Source organism: Vigna unguiculata, chromosome 3 (assembly GCF_004118075.2).
Source record: "Vigna unguiculata cultivar IT97K-499-35 chromosome 3, ASM411807v1, whole genome shotgun sequence".
NCBI lineage: Eukaryota > Viridiplantae > Streptophyta > Magnoliopsida > Fabales > Fabaceae > Vigna > Vigna unguiculata.
In genome coordinates, this window is record NC_040281.1 from 21,646,343 (window position 1) to 21,659,301 (window position 12,959).

Here is a 12,959-nt window from a genome sequence, read left to right on the forward strand (position 1 = left end):
TTGCTTTACGTGTTGGTTATTTGATTTGTTCTTATTGCTTTGATGACTTGATCACTCATATTATTTCATCAAACTTAAATTACGTGGAAACTGATTTAAGTTTAAATATAATTAAATCTCCTAATGTTGGTTAGATGCTAGAAATAGATCTAAGGCTTTAACTGAATATAGAGTCTTGTTCTTAATGCGAAGGATGAGTTTAGAATTACCATGAAGAGTACTTTCAAGAACATTAAAGTAATGAACATAACTTATAGTGAGTCAATAATAGCAGAGTAGAAGAAGATTAGCCAAGTTCATTCCATTCCACAAGGTAGATGATGCAAGCTTCATTGCATATATCTTTTTTAAGGAAGTTGTGAGACTTCATGGCATCCTTATAACCACAGTGAGTGATAGGGACACAAAGTTCTTGAGCCACATTTGGAAGACATTGTGGGGTAAAGCTTGGAACTAAACTTCTCTATTCTGTAACTTGTCACCCCTAAATTGATGGCCAAACCGAGGTGATGGATTACACTTTGGTCAAATGTTGAGATGAATGATAGCTATAAATCCTAGGGAGTGGGAAGAAATTCTTCCTCATATATAGAGTTTGCATATAATAGGGTGGTGCATTCCACTACTTCCCATTCTCCTTTTGAGGTTGTCTATGGGTTTAATTCCATGACACCTCTAAATCTCATTCCTCTTCCTACTCTTGAGGCATGGACTTGCCAAGATAGAGATGAGCATGCTAGATTTACTGAGACTTTCATACTCAAGTCAAGGAGAATATAGAGAGGAAGGTTGGGCAAAACCAAAAGTTTGTTAGTAAAGGAATGAGAGAGGTCACCTCTAAAGAGGGTGATTGTGTGTGTGACTTCACTTGAGAAAAGAAAGGTTCCCTACTGAAAGGAAGTCCAAGTTCCACCCCAGAAGGGATGACCTTTTCAAGTTGTGAGGAAAATTAATATTATTCCTATGAGTTAGATTTACCTTATAGTGATAACATAATTCATACTTGTAATGTTGGTGATCTATCCTTTTGGTGTAGGTTTTACAATTTTGTTGTTGAATTCTCTCCAAGAAGGGGAGGATGATGAGTCCATGACTCACACCATGAATGCTTATAGGACCTTCCTAGAAAGATGACGAGGGGCATGACTATAAGGGAGACCTCTAACCTATCTTTGTCTTTATTTTCTATTTCCTTATGTTGAGTTTTCTTATGTTGACTTAAGTTGAGTTGACTTGTTGACTTGACTGGATTTGACTTGTTAACCTTTGACTTGGTTTGTTTGTTTTATAGGTCAAGCTAGTGCCAACTTGAAGGATAATATTAAAATGGAGAGGAGGACTAGACTTGGATCCAAACAAATGAGGCACATTTTGGAAAGTGGAAGAGCTTGGAGTTGACCTTCATTATAGAAGGTCAAAGGTGCAAAATAAGAAGGGGATGACAACATAACGAAGTATAGCTAAGCCATGTCAAATATCACAAGGACGCAATTGTTGGAATGTACCCATTACTAAACATCATTCTCTCTAAAAAAAATAGTAAACAAATGGGGGTTTATTTGACAATGGATTAATAATTATAAAATAAAAGAATGATAAAAATAAATTGAAACAAAACAATGAAAATTTAAATAACTAGTTTTTTTAAAATTATAAAACAAAAAATGATAAATAACTTGAAACAATTTTTTTTAAATACCTTGATTTGTTTTTAAGAGAAAAAAAATAACAAAAAAATAAAACGTAAATTCAACATCAAATATATATGACCTTGAATTAAATTGAAAATTGATTAGAACCTAATAAATAAAAAAACCAAGTGATATGTGTCTGAGTGAATTTGGGAAATTGGGAGTGAATATAATAAAATAAAATTGTGGATGCAATTGTGAGATAAAAGGTAAAATAAAAAAGAAAAAATAAAAATAAAGTCAACTATTGGATTTAAATAAAATGATTAAACAAGTAGTTAAAAGAGATCAGAGCGAGAGCATGAATGAATAAAACAACTTTGATCATATAAAACTAGAAGATTAAATAGAAAACGTTAAATATATTAATAAGAGAACTAACTGAAAAGTTGTAGAGGCTCTTTATTATTTGAGTCAAAGTAACAGTACAACTCAAAATTCTAAGAAAATAAAGTTAAAAGAAGGGAGGCTTTTTTTCTTTAACCTAGTGTGTTTTGTGCTTTGTGTCCACGTTTTTATTTATAAAGATGGACCAAAAGCATTATTACAGAAACAAAAATTAGAATTAATTACAATGAAACAAAATTGATTGGAACAATTAAGCTTTTCCCTAATTTGAATGATTCACAAAATACACACACACACACACACACACACACACACATATATATATATATATATATATATATATATATATATATATAAGAGAAAGAAAGTATACGAATAAAATAAAATAACAAAATCTCCTTATAACATATATCTTATATCTATCATATATATTACATCTCTCATATTTTTACAATCTTCAATAATATTTCATACTGTAATTATATGACCCCTATCTAATATTTTATATTGTAATACAACTCTTAAAATTTCATAAATTCGCATCCCAATTACAAAATGCAGACTTAAGTGAAAGTTTACTGCAACCTATTACTCATAGGCCTAAAGAGGATATAAATGCATGTTATCATAAGTAGTATAACCAATCTCAATTACTTTTTACTCATATACTCATTTTAAATCTTATACTAACTTGAGCGTCGGAGTCCTTGCATGTGGACTTTTCATCATTTGTGGTAATCCAGAGTTCAAAAAAACACCAACAATCATCACAATCCGCCTCAAAGACATCTCGACCAAATTCAATGAGAAGAGTATTTATTTTTTAAGATGTTGTTAAGTGTAAAAAAAAAAAACTAAATTAGGAAGACTATATTTGGCGAGATGTTTTTCAAACGAAAAATAGAATAGAAATGGAGATGCAGGGGATCGAACCCTGTGCCTCTCGCATGCAAAGCGAGCGCTCTACCATTTGAGCTACATCCCCTTTATAAATGTGAATTTGAAAGGAATTATAAAATGTCGTAGTACTTTTTTTTTGTGCTAAACGAAATAAAAAATGCCCTAATGAATTTCTTTAAAGGGAGACATTCAAAAACTGAACTTAAAAAGAAAGATGATGTAGGATTAACTTGATTCCTTTTAAGATTAAGAATATGGTGAGAGTTGATTAAGAAAGCCTGGTGAAAATTCTCACTGGACATTAAGATAACAAGCTATCTATATATGAATGTGCATTTCACAAAGCTCTAGAGAAGAAGATAAATGGATTGATTCAAAAACATAAACATTGAAATGCATTGAACATAAAAGCCGAATGGAAAGAAAAGAGAATGAAACATGAAAATGGAAAGACAAGAAATGGAACATGTGAGGGAGCACGCCACTACAAGGCTAGGCTAGAAGCCATGAAACCTTAAAGATGAGTGGCAGTGTGCCGCCACTTGAGTCTAGCTCAAGATAAGGCTTAAAAGTTTCACTCCCAAAGGAGGATACTCTCACAAAGGTTGAACAAAAAGGTGTATATAAATTCCAAAATGATCAACCTTTTTACATGTAGTAGAGCACCCCTTGTATAGAAGGGTTTAGGGGTCTCTAAGAAAAAACACATAAGTCCTAAAGGATTACACAATAAATATTAAACCCTATATTCTAGAAGTTAGGTTAAAATGTTGCCACAAGATGGTCTCATAGAGTGGCTTCTTGGCCAGCACAAGTGCTCACATGTTCTAGATGTTTCTAAAACTCTACAAGGTGGATTCTTAACCAAGTCATGTGGTCCCTCATTCTAGATGCTTCTAGAATGCTTTGCTCCTTCTCTCTCTTCCACATGTGCTCTACAAAAGGCACCACATATGCTTCCATTTGTGTCAACTTCTTTAGTTTATTAATTCTCCTACAAAACAAGTAAATATGGATTAAGATGTTGGCTTAAGTTAATCTTGAGTCAAAAGGTCAACCCTAAACCAAGGTCAATAAGTCCACTATGAAAAGTCAACTAACCCAACTTTAGCGAATTCAATAATCAATGTAATATGTCCCTGAACAAGGGATATTACATCGATTATACCTCATAATTGATGTAATGTTTGCTATTTTTTAATGAAATTCTACATTTAGTACAGTTTCAACATGAAATAATCAATTAGAAATATTCTAGTGCATTAAGAAAATATTTTTGGGCACTATATCTATACAAATAACTAAATGTTCCTGCAGAGAACAAATAAGATGAGTCAAGCACAAATGTCACCTTACCATGTAGTCCGTTATCTCCTCAGTTGGTCTCTTCCCGGTTGGTATATGTCAACTTGAACCTAGGAGGGGTTACCTGCAGAAGAGTCTCCGAAGCTCAAGTAAGTCAAAGCTTTCAGAAGGTCAAATCAGTGATTAATGAATGCGTAGCTTTAATTACTGGGGTCCATGCGTATTTATAGAGCATTAATGATATCTGATTACCTCATAGGCTGGGCCTTGACTTGGGCTCTAGCTTGGGCTGTGAGTGGGCATGGGCCCTAACCTAGGCCCTTAAGACCTATTGAATGTGGGGGCTTCTATTTTCACTAAGTTTATTGGAATGGTCGGCCTGGGCTTTGATCTTACCGGGTCTGCTGGAGTAGTTGGCCTAGGCCGGCTACTTACCTTGACGGCTTATGTTGGTTATATGAGGTGTAGGTTGTTCCTCTAGATGTTTAGGCTAGAACTGGTACAAGTTAGGCTGACTCGACCTAGGCTGAATACTTGGCTGCCTTGGTATACGCATTGTTTACTTATTTGGTGGAGTTTGGCTAGGTGTGGTACACTAAACATGTTCAAAAAAAGTGAAGTACACAACATTTCAATAAATTAAAACATAATTCTTCTCCTATTTATATTTTATTTTGATTTTATGGAGTACTAAGCTTCAAGGGTTGGTTCCGCTGTAATTTCATTATGTATTCTAAGGTTATAATGCCATAATTGGTTTGTTCATTTGATTATTGTTGTGATTTATATATTTTTTTTTCTTTTATATCTAAATTTAGTAAAAGTAATGATTTTTACATTATAGCAAGTTAACACGATGTTAAATCTACATAACATATCAATCATATGAGTTCAAGGGTTTTTAATTTTAATTGAGAATGTACTTTGATTAAAGGTGAAAACTTTAACAATAACTAATCAAGAATGTACTTTGGTTAATTAGCTTTTTACTTGATATTAGAGGTAAAAGAATAGATATGAGTAGGCATAATAATATTTAATTGATTATGTACTTCGGTTAAATTTACTATGATTAATCTACAAGGTTTTTACTTTTAATTGAGAATGTACTTTGGTTAATTGTGAGAACGCCAACAAATTAATTGAGAATTTACATTGATTAATTTGCAAATTTACAACAATAATAAATTTAGGAATAATCTTTTTATAACCGATGATGGATCTATTTTGAGAAAGTAGTGGAATCAATCTGTTTTCTTTATCATTATTTTTTTATATCTTTTTATCTTTATCTTCTTCTATTATTTTTCCCAATATTATTTAACTAACCCCTTTTGTGTAGTTTTTATAAGAACTAATTTGTCAAGAATCAATTTCGTCTTCGTTGGGAGACGACTTAGGGTTGATTGTACTTATACTAATCTTTTGGCTATTTTCTTAATAATACTGAAGTTGTTACATATAAGTAATATTAATTTGATCACTTCACGACAACATTATCAACATAATTATTAATTTAAACTAAAAAAACACTAGTGCAACGCATGATTTTCATTCCAATTAGAAATGGATTTTGATGTCGGTTTTGGAACTAGCATAGATACAACCAGTATAGAAAGTTTTCACTTTCTATGCTGGTTATGCTACAATCGGCATAGAAAGTCCCACTCTCATGCTATTCTTAAATTCTCCATGAAACCTAATTACACCATAGGTGGCACACTTTACCCCGACCTCATGCTCACCATTGTTATCATTCACTCCGAATCTGCTTCCTCTACCTCTTCGTTCACATTTGTAAGGCCTGGGTTCTCCCCACCCTTTTCTTCTCCTTCAATACCACTCTTGTCACACATTTCTTCACTAAGGAAGTCTAGGACTTTGATGCAGACATAGCAAACACAATAAACACATTGTGACACTATCTCAATAAATATAACGAACACCAATAACAGACCTAATAAACACAATAGCATATTAGGATTCAAGGCTGACTAGAGCGAGAGTGACACCAACAAAAGCGACCTTTGCAAGAATGAAAGTTGCCACCAACGAGTGGGAGAAGACAAGAGCAATAAGTGTAGTGAGAGGGAGAAGACAAGAGCCACCAACGAGAGGGAGAAGATGAGAGTCAGTGAAAGAGAGAATAGTAGTATGAGGAGGAGAACAATGTGAGGGACAAAAGCCATGTGAACAGAATAGTGAAGTGCAACATAAGGGGGAGAAAGGGGGAAGAAAAAAAATTAAAGATTTTATGTCAATTATAGTGAAGAACCGACATAGTATCTATCTTTTAAATTTAAAATAATATATGCATCCACTTTCGATGTCAGTTCTAGGTATAATCGACATAGAAAGTCTTCTATTTTATTACAAAATTGTCACCACTCTCACTTTTTATGTCGATTCTATGTATAATCGGTATAGAAAATCTTTTACTTTATTACGAAATTGTTACCACATCCACTTTCTATGCTACTTATAATGATAACTGGCATATAAAATCTTATCATATTTACAATTTTGTCATCATGTTCCTTATTTGGTCAAATAGATTATCTAACATAATAAGTCGTCATGAAAAGTTTTTTTTGCATTAGTGCTAGCTACAAGACAATGTCTAAATACTAAAAATAATTCTAGACCATAACAATTATTAATTTCTAATTCATAAGAAATATTTGGCTAAATCTTAGTGATTTTTTTCAATTGTGATATACCATTTAATAAATTCACAATTTCACTCAAGAAACAAATAAATAAAACTAGCAAAAATAACTGAAAACAATTATCAAGAGCGTATAAGTTCTGTTAATTAAATATTAGCTAGTAGGGTAAATATACAAGATGTTGAAAAAAAAAATCTTGATTACCATTTGACCGAATAAAAATATGGATAACTCTTTTATTAGTCCAACTAGTAGGAGACCCGTGCATCGTGTTTTTTGTTTTTAAAATTTGGTTATCTTGAAAAAATGATTTTTATATTTTTGTATAAATAAATTATTAGAAAAAAAAATATTTTGAAGAGTTCAATAGTTAATTTAATTATATGCACCAATTAGATTGATTTAAGAGATATATTATTGATATAATTAGCTTAAATTAATTATTATTTTATGTTATGTTTTTTTAGTATATTTCATGATGAATTGGTTGTAAGGTAGGATTTAAGTATATTTGTAATATGTATTTTTATTTGTTGTAATATATATTGTTATTTAATGTTATTGTATACAAATAATTTATTTCGATTTAAATGATTTTAAAGGATTTATTTATTAATTTGAGTATATGTAATTATTATAATTATTAAGTAAATATAGTTTTGATATAATAACAAAGAATTAATTAGTTTGATGTACTATATTTAATTTATTTAATTTTGTTTATATTTGTAATGTTATTAATTTATAAGTTTATTAATTGTTGCTAAATTTAAATTTGATGTCATTAGTATTAAATTTGATATATAATGTCATTAAGATTTTAATTGTTGATTGAACCTATTAGTAGATATTTTAAATTGTATCAGAAACGTTATTTTTTTGTTTAAATTAATATCATTAAACTCGAAATAAGATATTGATGGGAATATGAAGAGATGGCGGCAAAAGGAATTATTGTTTGTCTTATCAACGTGTACAGACTGATATTTTGTAGCTTATTATTCTAAAAGGTCAGGACGTTTGGAGTTGCAAGAGACATTTCCTTTAGTTTGGTTAAAAGGAGATTTGATGACTGTAGGTTATTTTGTTCAGAAACGAAGAACAAAAACAGTCTTCCTCACGAGTTACAGAAGCGTCCGACGATCGAATGTCTACCTCCAAGGCTTTTTAGCTTCACCAATTTCTACAAGAACTCTGTCATGGTGATGGAACCCTTAGAGGTTAGTCCGTTTGCATGTTTGATTTTGTTTATGTTTTGTGTGTTTGATGTATATAGTTAGTTTTTCGACGAAAGTTTTAATTTTTCTGCATCCTTTGCTTCAACCATGTCCATTATATTTTATACAGTTCTTATTTTGATGGATCGTTGTGGTTTTGTGTATGACAGGAGTGTCTGGAGTTTGAAGAAGGTTTTTATGAACAATGGGGGAAATCTCTACTGATGGGGACAAATTTTTTCAGTGATCTGAAAGGAAACGTGATCAACATAGAGTTTGAAGAAACTCTTCTTACTCAGAGACAGTTCCGTGCAGTTGAGCAAATGATGTGGTTTTATGAGCTAAACGATGTATATTACGTCTATAGTCTTTATTATGGAAATCGATACTTTCGCATAAGGTTGTTAGATCTGGACTGGAATGAAGTTGTGTATCCTAGTAGAAGAAACAATGGTCTTGCATGTGACCCTCTGTCCTTAGTCAAATTTTTTCAAGCATTTAGAGTGCAATTCATTCCAAACACGGTATGGAACTTTAGTCCATTTTTTTTTATTTGTAGTGTAGATTTGGAGTTACTTTTACTAATATATGGTTTTTGTTGATTGTTGTGATAGTTGTTGATAATCTTGCTCGATTACTTCCAAATGTTCTGTGAGCAAAACATTTCGTTTAACGATCCGATGAAGTTGTACAATCCTTTGACAAAAAAGTTTGAAATATATATGGACATAGATGAGGGTGGAAGGATGGTATTATTTGGTTTTTGTCAGTATGTTGCATACTATGGGTTCGTTTCTCCTTGTTTCCTACATTTAAATTATGTAAGAAACAATATCTTTGTTCACAGGATCTTCTCGGCGGAAGGAGTTGAAATAGATTATAAGAGAGATTTCGACAATGGTTGCAGCAACAAAGTTGAAGTTGGTTTTGTTGATTGTGAGAAAATATTAAGTCCTTATGATGTTGGATCATCTTCTTTGGTATGGTTGATAGTTCTAGTTATGTGTTTATAATTTTGGTTTATATTATGTTGTTAACACATTTTCTTTCAATGTAGTATCTAGATGCGAAGTTTGTGAAAGAAGGCTTGGTGAAAGGGAGAAAAAATTATGTTCTAACAAATGGCCAATCACAATATTGGAACTACAAGATTCGATGGACAGGTAGGAGTTCATTTGAGTGTTATCTAACAAGTGGTTGGAAGAAATACTGTAAGGAGAATGGGTTGGTTGATGGTGATCGTATTCAATTTATGGTGCAGACTAACGAAACCAACGTGATCCAAATTCTGAAGATTTAGCATGTATAAGTGTTTGTTGTTATTTTGGTGTGTAAAACGAATGTATGACACCTATGAATTATATCTTTGTATTTGGTTTTCTTTATTTCAACTTGTCTAATATTTTGTATGTCAACATTAATATTTTTTGGTATGTTGGCATGTATGTTTGTCTAATATTATGTATGTCAACATTAATGTTTTTTGGTATGTTGGCATGTATGTTTATGAAGACTTGAATATTTACTATTAAATGGAGTATGTCTTGTAATTATGTGTAGTATTTCTGATTGGTCTATGTTAAATAATTTCATTTTAGTACTTTATATTTTTTTTAATTAGATTATTAGAGTAAACAAAAGATTTGAATAAATAAAAAATATATATTACCAAATTTAAATTCTGAATGGGTAGATTATTTGAATATCCAATAACTTTGAATAAATTAAAATAATATATTACCAAATTTTGCATTATATGAAATGTAGAGCAATAAAAATTAAATGTTTATCAACTCATTCTTAATATCAATTGATAAATAAAATTGGTAATTTATATAACTATGATTATGTAAAAATCCATGCAACTTCATAGAATATAAGTATTCCAGTTCACAAATATTATTTAATAAAAAAAATTAAATTAATTTAATAATGTCTACTATAAAAATTAATAATTGAATGTCTACGTTTAAGATTGAGTATAATGTTATACTATTATAAAAACCATAATAGTTTCAAGATAATAATATTTGTTAAAATTATTATACAAAACTCAATTGAAAAACTAATTGGAAAGGCCATTATTTGATGTAGTTAATATAGGTTAGGATAGTCATAATTACAATACCTTCTTAATATATGAAAATGGATCACCATTTGTAGAGTTTATAATAGTAATAATGTCAAATATGTGGGAGGTGCACTAGAGAATGATGGTGGTTTCGTTAGTAAATATTGAGTATTAATTGGGCTAGTTATAGGTTTTAGAGTCTTGGTTTACCTGAAAAAATTAATACGTCACAGTTGTGACAGGTCCATTGCATAATTATGGTGGTGTGTTTAGTAAAAATATTCAGTATCAATTGGGCTAAATATAGGTTTCAAAAATCATTATTTTGATAACTAATTATTATACGAACGTACATCAGGACCATTTTGACCTTATTGTAGTAGGTGTACCAAATAATTATGTTGGTGTCAATAATAACTAATAACATCAGTTTGTTAAATCTATGCATATTATTAAATGTTGTTCTGTTTTTGGTGTATGGTAGATTCGAATTTTAATGCATCTTGCCAAATAAGCATCTCTTAAAGCAATAAAATGGTAAATTAAAGATATGATAAACCAACTATATGATGACATAAGGAAACCATTTACTTGGATCTCCATCTTTTCCTGCAATGCATTCAAACAAAAGCTCAAAACAGTACACCAAGACAGCATATGAAAGCACCACAATGAACCATTGATATCTTTATAAGTAGTCTTTGACATGTATTTTTCAGAAAATATAGGCACACAGGTATGTTAACATACAATGCAGTTATACATTGTTAAAAACTTCTTTGAAAATTACATTTGTGGTAGAAGTCATTGTCATGGATTAAAATCTGTAATCCTGACTTGCTTTAACTCTAGAAGCTGCAACATATAATTGACCATGACTAAAAATTGGTGTTGGCAAATACAGCCCAACACAATCTAAAGATTGTCCTTGAGATTTGTTAATGGTCATAACATAAGACAACATGATGGGGAATTGTCTTCTAATCAGCTTGAATGGCCAAGGGGACTGAGATGGTGACATGGACATACGTGGAATGTAAATCTATGTTCTTTTTGATTTTCCAGTAATAATCTTTGCACTGATTACATGATTTACAAGTTTAGTCACTATTAATCTGCTACCATTACACAAACCTTGAGATTGATCCAAATTTCTTAAAAGCATAATTGGAGCACCAACCTTTAGCTTGATACTATGGTTTGGTAGTCCATATGTTCTTAAAGAATTTAGAAATTCTGGTGTAATACCATCGTATGCTTCAGCTTTTGTTGGCTCAGATGTATCTATGCAGTCAGAGCTTAGGTATTATTTATGTTCTCCTGAAATACATGAATCAGATTAAGTTGAGAGATCTTAGTGATGATTTAGTAAATTATTAATTATGAATAATGCTTGACCTGGAATTGATTCCAAAACAGATTGATTGATTTCATCAATTGTTTCAATTCGATTGGCTAGAATAACTCTCGATATGAGGAATCCTTCATTTTTGTATTTTTGCATTAATCCTGGATATGTGCTATTGACAATGGCTTGGATAGGATCATTATATTCTGATATTAGTAATTTTGATGGGATTTCTATATCAACTAATTCATCGTTTGGTTCATTCAATGAACCATTGCCAATTTTTATTATCCAGGAAGAAAACTCTTCAATTTCAGCAATAGTAGACTATTGTAATCCATTTTGTAACAATCACATGTTCTTTGTCAAATTCATAATCTGGCAATGATCCCACAAATAGGATGAGTTGATAGTAGCATGAACAATATCAGATCTGCTTCCACGTGGAATAACAAGAAGTATTTGTCTAAAATCTTCTCCAAAAACTACTACTTTGCCACAAAAAACTGAATCAGATTTGTTCTTTTCTCTCATGATGTCTTTTAAAGTTCGATCCAATGCTTCAAAACAATACTTGTGCGCCATTGGTGCTTCATCCCAAATTATTAGGTTTGCCAATTTCATCAGGTCTGATAGTTCACTACCCTTTGTAATGTTGCAAACATAGTGCTCTAGTGTAGGAACTAGAATCTTGAATTTAGAATGAGTTGTCCTACCTCCAAGCAATAACAAAGAAGCTATGCCACTTGATGCAACTGTCAAGACTATTTTTCCTTCAAATCGAAGAGCAGAAGATAAGGTTATCCACATAAAAGTTTTTTTAGTTCCTCCATAACCATATAAAAAGAACATCCCCTTTGTTCATGATGGACAACATCTATAATCTTTTCAAAAATATGTCTTTCCTCATCTGCAATTCATCATAAATTATTAAGTTATATTTTAATGTCTTGATGAATAATGCATGTACAAAAGAACACAAACCTGTCATACGGTTAAAGTTAGATTCAAATATATGTAGCTCATCATCCTTGTTGTAATCAAGTTCTGCATATACCAATCTATTTCCACAATAATTTACCATAAAATCATTGGGATAAGGCATAGACGGCCATTCCTTTAATGTTCTCCTGTCATTCTGCAAGAGCTTCTCAATCTCTATCAAGGTCAAATTTTGAAGAGATTCAATATTGAGATTGAGTTCTGCAACAAAAAAATTCAGTTAATATACTTGAAACATGAAACATAGATTTTATATGGTTTAATTGATTATACCTTGATTTGTAGCAATAATCCTTTTGTTGTATAATATTCCATCAAACAACCATTCCCATGTTTTACTCCACAACTCTTCAGGTTTTAAGACACTATTTGACATGAGGATAGTTACAAATAATTTCCTTAAGAAGT

The 12,959-nt window shown here is 31.1% G+C and overlaps 1 non-coding gene across 1 annotated transcript; it reads right to left on the bottom strand.

The window, feature by feature from the left end:
• Positions 1 to 2,951: 2,951 nt before the first annotated feature.
• TRNAA-UGC lies at positions 2,952 to 3,024 on the bottom strand. The gene has a single exon. It is a non-coding gene; the product is annotated as a tRNA-Ala (tRNA).
• Positions 3,025 to 12,959: the final 9,935 nt, after the last annotated feature.